General features: G+C 36.8%; 1 non-coding gene across 1 annotated transcript; it reads left to right on the top strand.

Moving 5' to 3' along the window:
- The first annotated feature begins 263 nt into the window (after positions 1 to 263).
- On the top strand, positions 264 to 368 carry LOC125414566 (U6 spliceosomal RNA). Its single transcript, XR_007236308.2, has one exon. It is a non-coding gene; the product is annotated as a U6 spliceosomal RNA (small nuclear RNA).
- Positions 369 to 5,669: the final 5,301 nt, after the last annotated feature.

Below are 5,669 nucleotides of genomic sequence, written 5' to 3'. Positions count from 1 at the left end.
TGTCCCATAAGCTTGAATACGTTGTACATTCATTTTGACTAATTTCTAGCAAGTCTTTAATTTTCTTTTTATGACATATTTATTTATTTGTTTGTTTTTGTAAGAGCTAGTTAATAGCAAGCCTGTGCTAATAGGCTAAATCATTTATAATTAATATGAGCCTCTGTGTGTTTTTTTGGGACTGAATGGTTGAGGGACTGGTTACAATAAAACATTTTGGGCACTGGAAGTTTTAATTTTGGCATAAGGTACCTATTTGATGTGTTTCTTTTGGCAGGACATATACTAAATTTGGAACAATACAGAGAAGATCAGCATGACCTCTGTACAAAGATGATACACAAATTCATGAAGTGTTTCACACTATGAGAAAAGAAAAAAATCTATTTGGGACATTTCTCCTTCATTATACTATGATTGAATTTAAGTTCCTTTTATATGTATATACCAAAGGTTATGAACATCCATGGGGATTATGAAATGAGCCATTCATCTGAGTCTGATGTTAGATATTCTACATATCTAATATTTATATTATGATTCATTAAAATAGCAAAATTGCAGTTATTAAGTAGCAATGTAAATAGTTTATGGTTGGGAGTCACTTCAACATGAGGAATTGTATTAAAGGGTCTCAGCATTAGGAAGAATGAGAACCACTAGAGTATTCAATTTAGGAAGCTTCTACAATTTAAAAAGCTTTCCAGACTGCTTTGCCAAAGGCTTTTACTGTTAATTATCCCATACCATATTGCCTTCTTTTTTCTGTCCTCACAGCTGCCTCTACATTTAATCCCCTTAGTTTCTTCTTTATCTCTTTTATAACACTATATTGCATTACTCCTTCTTTTGAACATCCAGCAAACCTCCAGGCCCCTTGCTAATTACCTGACTTCTATGTTTATTTGGATTGAAACACAAATATAAAGTTTAAAAACTGGCATCTGCACATAAGAAAAAAACATGTAGTATTTGCCTTTTTGTGTCTAAGTTACACTGTAGGTACCAAGGTCTTTTTCCCTTCTTCCTGGCGATTCGCAGGGCCATGTGACCTTCAGCTCCCTGGAGATTCTGCACTAGCACTGGCTTGAGGGGATAGCTTAGGAAGAATTTGGCTCTCTTTGTTATGGTGATTCCACCTGTAATCAAGGTTCTAGCAGTGGGCCCATAGCCTGCCTCCCCCAGCTGATTCTGCCTGAGGCACCAGGGCCTTCAATCTCCTTCTCCTGCTCCTGATGGGAGGAGGCCTTGCCCTTTTGATCCCCCTTGCCCACTGGTATAAATACCCGACTTGAGTTTAATAAAGTGGCCATTTACTCTTGGTAAGTGAGCAGGTCTCTTTTGTGTGTGTCTGTTTTAAACCCTCAGGGCAGTCGTCCATTCTTGTGGGCCCGAGTTTGGGAAAGCGCGCGCCTGGATCGGCTGTGGGTATCCACAGGAAGGCGGGGTCCTACATTACACCACTCAAGATGGTTCACTCTAGCCCCACCCCATTCACCAACAAATTCCATAATTTTATAATAGAGAATTATTTTCCATTGTGGAAATGTATCATCTTTTTACTACCAATTCATCTTATGATGGACATCTGGACTGTTTCTAATTTTAGACTATTATGGTTACATGGATGAGGCAGTATCCCTGGAGTAAAATTTAGAGTCTGTTGATATATGCCTAAGAGTGATAGACAGTCTTCAAATTTCCAGAGGAATCTCTACACTGTTTTCCATATTGGCAGTACCAGGTTTGCACTCTCAAGCAACAAATAAGTGTCTCCTTTTTCCCTCATCATTTTTTCCAAGCATGTACTATTGTGTGTTGACAATTCTGAATGAAAAGGGATGAAATCTCAACATAGTTTTAATTTGCATTTTCCTTATGGCTAAGGATGTTGACAAATTTTCAAGTGTTTCTTAGCCACTTGTGTTTTATTCTGTAACTCTCTATTTTGTTCTATGCTCCATTTTTCTATTTGGCTATTAGTTTTCTGGAAGTTCAGTTGTTTTAGTTATTTATCTATTCTAGATGCCAACTCTCTCCCAAGTGTGTAATTAGCAAATATTCTGCCCTATTCTGTAGACTGCTCCTTTGCTTGCATAATGGTATCCTTTGATGTATAGAAGCCTTTTAACTTAGGAGATCCCATTTATTAATTTTTAGTCTAAATGCCTGCACTATTGGTATCCAGGTTAGAAATTTCTCCTCTGTGCCAATGATTTCAAGCCTACTGCTTACCTTTTTCTTTCAGATTCCAGCATCTGACTTTAGGTTGAGGACTTTGATGCATTTGGATTTGAGTTTTGTGCAGGAAGATATATATGAGTCCATTTGCATTCTTCTACATGCAGCCATTCAGTGTGTTGAATGTGTTGCCTTTCTTCAGTGAGTATTTTTGTCCTCTTTGTCAAAATTCAAGCATCTATAGGCACTTGGAATTATGTCTGGCTCTCCAATTATATTCTGTTGACCAACATGCCTGCTTTTATGCCCATATCAAGCTGTTTTGTTAATGAAGATCTCTGCTACAAGCTGAAATCTGAGATGATGACGCCTCTAGTGGGTCTTTCATTTCATTATTCAGCATGGTTTTAGCTATCCTGTTTTTCTTTTTTCTTCTTTTTGTTTTTTCTATTCTCTTCTTGATTATGTGTGCTTACATGAGTAGTTGACTATTGTTTTTTCAAATTTTATGAAGAATTTTGTTGGAATATTAATGGAGATTACATTGAATCTGTAGATTTATTTTGGTAGTATGGCCATTATTCACAATAATAATCATATCAGTCCATGAAAACATGAGCTCATTTCATATTCTGGTATATTTTTCAATTTTTTTCTTCAACATGTTAAAAGTTTATATCATGCAAGTCTTTACTTGCTAAGCTAGAGTTATTTCCCATTTTTTTATTTTTGACTATTTTGAAAGGCACAGTTTTCCTGATTTCTTTCTTTGTATGCTCATCAGTTGTATATTGGGAGGTTAGTGATTTTATGTTTTAATTTCTTCTTACTTCATTGCTGGAAATATTTAGAAGTTATAGACCTTTTCTGGTAGAGTCTTTATTTTCTTTTATGAACAAAATTATATCATGTGCAAATTAGAATGTTTTGATTTCTTCCTTTCCTCTTTTTCTTATTGTCCTACAATATAGGTACTATATTGAATAGGCATTCTTGTATTATTCCTATTTTAGTGCAAATGAGTTGAATTTCTTTTTATTTAAGGTGATGTGGTCTTGCTGTAAATTACCTTTACTATCTTAAGACATGTTTCTTGTATCTCTAGTCTCTGTTTGAGAGCTGTTCAGGGGTTAGCAGGAGTAACAAAGGGATGAATATGGACTAAAAGGAAAGGGTGAAAGGTATTACAGGAAAGAATTAACTGGGACAGTGTGGAGGACAAAGTTCATCCACCTAAGTTCCATCCTAGTGTGATGCTGTGGTTCCCTGATAGAAAACAGTTCTTCCAGTCAGTGGAAGATAAAGAATTGGAGACAATGTTTAAAGAAAGACTTAGAGGTTCAGAGAGAAAGACAGGAGACTCCTAAGTCTGCCCAAAGAGGTACAGTCCCTAGTGAGTGGAGGTGGGTACAACACGGAATATTAAGAAAAAAATGGCTTTGGGAGATCCTAGTCTGTTTGGATGCTCACCTGAATGAGAAGGGGAAAACCTTGAACTTCCCACAGGGTAGGGAACCCTGACTGCTCTTGGACTAGAGAGGGAGGGGTGAGGGAATGAAGGGAGGGGGAGGGAAATGAGAGGAGGGGAGGATGTGAAAATTTTTAATAATAATAATAATAATAAACCTGGAAAAAAGAAAGAAAAATGTTTTATTGAAATTTTCTGACATGAATGCACTGTGAAAAATGCTGTGGTCAAATATGGAAGTTTTTCTTTTGAGCAGATGAAAACATTCCTATAAATAAATTTCAAATATAGTATAGTAAAAGAACAATTGGTCAGGGGTCAGTAAGAGGGGAAGCATGTGTGTATACCAACATGCAGTCATATGCATTAGAAAGAAACAAGTTTAACTTGTTAATTTCACCTTCAAGAAAACATGAAGTGTCAATAAAACTATCTAGATTATATTTTAAACATTGAACCATGATTACATTTTTCTTAAATTCTAACTTCCGGAAATGTCACAGGGGAGCAATCTCTTCCTATAGAAGGTCTGTCTCAGACAGAAAATGGCCTTCCAGTCAGAACAGAGCATACAGGGTACCCATCAGTCTGTCATGCTGGCGTTCCTGCTGTGACAGCTTCTGTCACCCTACAAATACAGAGCCAGTGCAGTCAATGGAGTTGTGGGTCAGAGAGCACATCGTGTTTATCCATGTGCCAGCATGAGGAATCCTCAATGTTAGTGTTCCAAAGACTGGACTAAGTGCACAGTGGCTCCCTGACCACCAAGCAAGTTAGGCAGAGAGATAAAATGATGCTCACAGCAGCCTTATTAGAACTAACCATTTATATGACCCTTTTGTGGAGATTAGAATCCAGCATATCAACAGCACAGATCATAAAATGCATGATGCAATTCCAGGAATCATCTTGTTCATGTAGTTGGTGCCTTTAATTTATTTATTCTAATTCTAAAGACAGAGAAAAGAACTGCAATTTGGCTGCTTCTTTGCTATTTTGTTAAAATCAGTAAAATATAGGTCTTTCATGAATCCTTTTTCCATACTGAGGATTTTTTCAATAAATATATAGCTCCACCTAAAATTTTAGTAACAACAACTTCAACGGTAATAAAATATTAAGATATAATCTTGTACAGTATATTAAAAATATAAATAAAGAAAAGAATTACTCTGAAGTGCTGCGGGAGCTCCTTCTGCTCCTTCAACCAATAGCCTATAAGATACAAGCCCACTTGGGCGTGGTCTCTTTAGCTTGAAAAAGCAGCAGTAGCCATGCTCTTGCTTTCTTACTTTGGACTCCGTTCGGACTAACAGACACTTTTCCTGGTTGTACAGAGGGCTGTTGTCTAGGACGGTGATCTGTAAGTTTTTCCTTTAAATAAATAATTCTTTTATTAATCATAATTCCAAACTGGTGTGGAATTGTTTTGTGACTTACTCCTTTACTGAAGAAAACAATAATCAGATCATCTGATCAGATTCCAGAAGTGTCTATAGAAGATGATTAGCATCACTTGAACTAGCCTCTTAATGTTCACGTGGTGCTTTCCTCAGTGAAACATTTCAAGTCCATAATAGTAAATGTTTGTAAATTAACAAGATAATTGAGGGGCCTGAAGCATGGTTCACTGGTTAAGAGCACCTGTTATTTTTGCACAGAACCAAGTTCTGTTCTCAGCATGCACATTTGACAGCTTGGGACCACCTGTAACTCCAGCCCAAGAGGAGATAATGTGCTCCTGGACTTTATGAAAACGGATGCACATGGTGCACATACATACACCAAGGCACACATGTATCCACATATAAGGTAGATCAAGCGAATAAATATAAAAAATAAAAATAAAAGAGTGCTAAACTTCTATTGCTTCTGGGTCAGCCCTTAAAAACGGGTTACTGTGGAGAGGGCACAGAGCATGTTGGTCTCACAGTGGTCATTTTTTTCCCCACACAGAAATCTGAGAGAATTAAAATCTCTCTGCCAGTTGATAAACAGACAACAGAATCCAAAGAAAAAA

The sequence above is a fragment of the Myodes glareolus genome, chromosome 23 (genome assembly GCF_982192425.1).
Source record: "Myodes glareolus chromosome 23, mMyoGla1.1, whole genome shotgun sequence".
Taxonomy (NCBI): domain Eukaryota; kingdom Metazoa; phylum Chordata; class Mammalia; order Rodentia; family Cricetidae; genus Myodes; species Myodes glareolus.
This window is presented reverse-complemented; position numbering and strand designations above follow the sequence as displayed.